Below are 1,213 nucleotides of genomic sequence, written 5' to 3'. Positions count from 1 at the left end.
TGCAATGTCATTATTATTACACCAGCAATATAGTTTATATTTAGATAAATATTACATCATTTAATATGCATTCTTTCCTAAATATGACAGAGGGACATCATTACATAAATCATATTCCTAACATACACTACATAGGAAATACATGAGATTTTGCGGCCCATAAGAGAATTAGTTACCTCTGATATTTTATTCTCAATACCGCCATATACAATACACTAATGAATGTGTGTGCTATGTTCTAATAAAATTTTATTTTAAAGTGTTCAGTATTTAAGACTTGACCTATAAAAGTTTAAGAGACCCAGAGATTTCAAGTTACCATTAAGTTTAGTAACTATGATTCTTTAAACTGAACTTAGAATTTTATCTTGCAAATTATCAATTTACAACAGTATTGCACATATTTTAAGAGAAAATTAAATTGGGACAGAGGGTTTACATTCATCAATTAAGCAAAAATATATTTATATCTAAGGTGTATGTTTTAATCAACACAATTCCAGTGTAAGGATAATTTAGATGTTCTGCATTCTTCTTTATTAGTTTTTCCTTGTTGCTATAAAATCTCTAAATTTAAAATAGTCTCAATTTCCTGAACATGAAAACTGACTCAACGACATATTTCTACTATAAACATGAAAATAGAAGCATTTGTATGGAAAGTAAAATATAAAGCTACACTGAAATATCTGTTTAAACTAAAGCCAAGAAACTATATTGTTAATATTCAAATTCAAAGGACATTTGTGTTCTTCAAACCTGTTCAGAAGACACTTCTTCTTCTTCTTTTTTTTAATCAGACAGGAGCAAACAGGATGTTGCGAATCCTGCTCACAGGGAGACGCTAATCCCGTATCAGGAGAGCTCCCATCATCATTGTCTCTCTGTTCTCCTAAAGGAGGAACAGGTAAGGATTACCCTTACTGACGATTCAGAAGACACTTCTGATAGGACACTTGTCTTCAGCACTACAAGAGATTTTGAGAAGACTTACATAATTCAGTAAACTTATTGATTTTTATAACAAACATTGTGAGAATCTTTACTACAAACATTAATAGATTCAACTACAACATCTCATAATTTTAAGCAAACTTACTTTATATATTTTAACCTAATAATGATAAATTTCCCCAATTCTTAATTTTTCAGTGATAAGATTCTTCTTTGTATATGAGTCCTCATAGCAAATTACCAGAACCAATTTTTTTCT

At 29.6% G+C, this 1,213-nt stretch overlaps 1 non-coding gene across 1 annotated transcript; it reads right to left on the bottom strand.

The window, feature by feature from the left end:
* Positions 1-795: 795 nt before the first annotated feature.
* On the bottom strand, positions 796-930 carry LOC142453994 (U8 small nucleolar RNA). The gene has a single exon (XR_012785535.1). It is a non-coding gene; the product is annotated as a U8 small nucleolar RNA (small nucleolar RNA).
* Positions 931-1,213: the final 283 nt, after the last annotated feature.

This window comes from Tenrec ecaudatus, chromosome 7 (genome assembly GCF_050624435.1).
Source record: "Tenrec ecaudatus isolate mTenEca1 chromosome 7, mTenEca1.hap1, whole genome shotgun sequence".
Lineage (NCBI taxonomy): Eukaryota > Metazoa > Chordata > Mammalia > Afrosoricida > Tenrecidae > Tenrec > Tenrec ecaudatus.
Note: the sequence above shows the minus strand (reverse complement) of the source record. Positions and strands in the feature narration are given on the sequence as shown.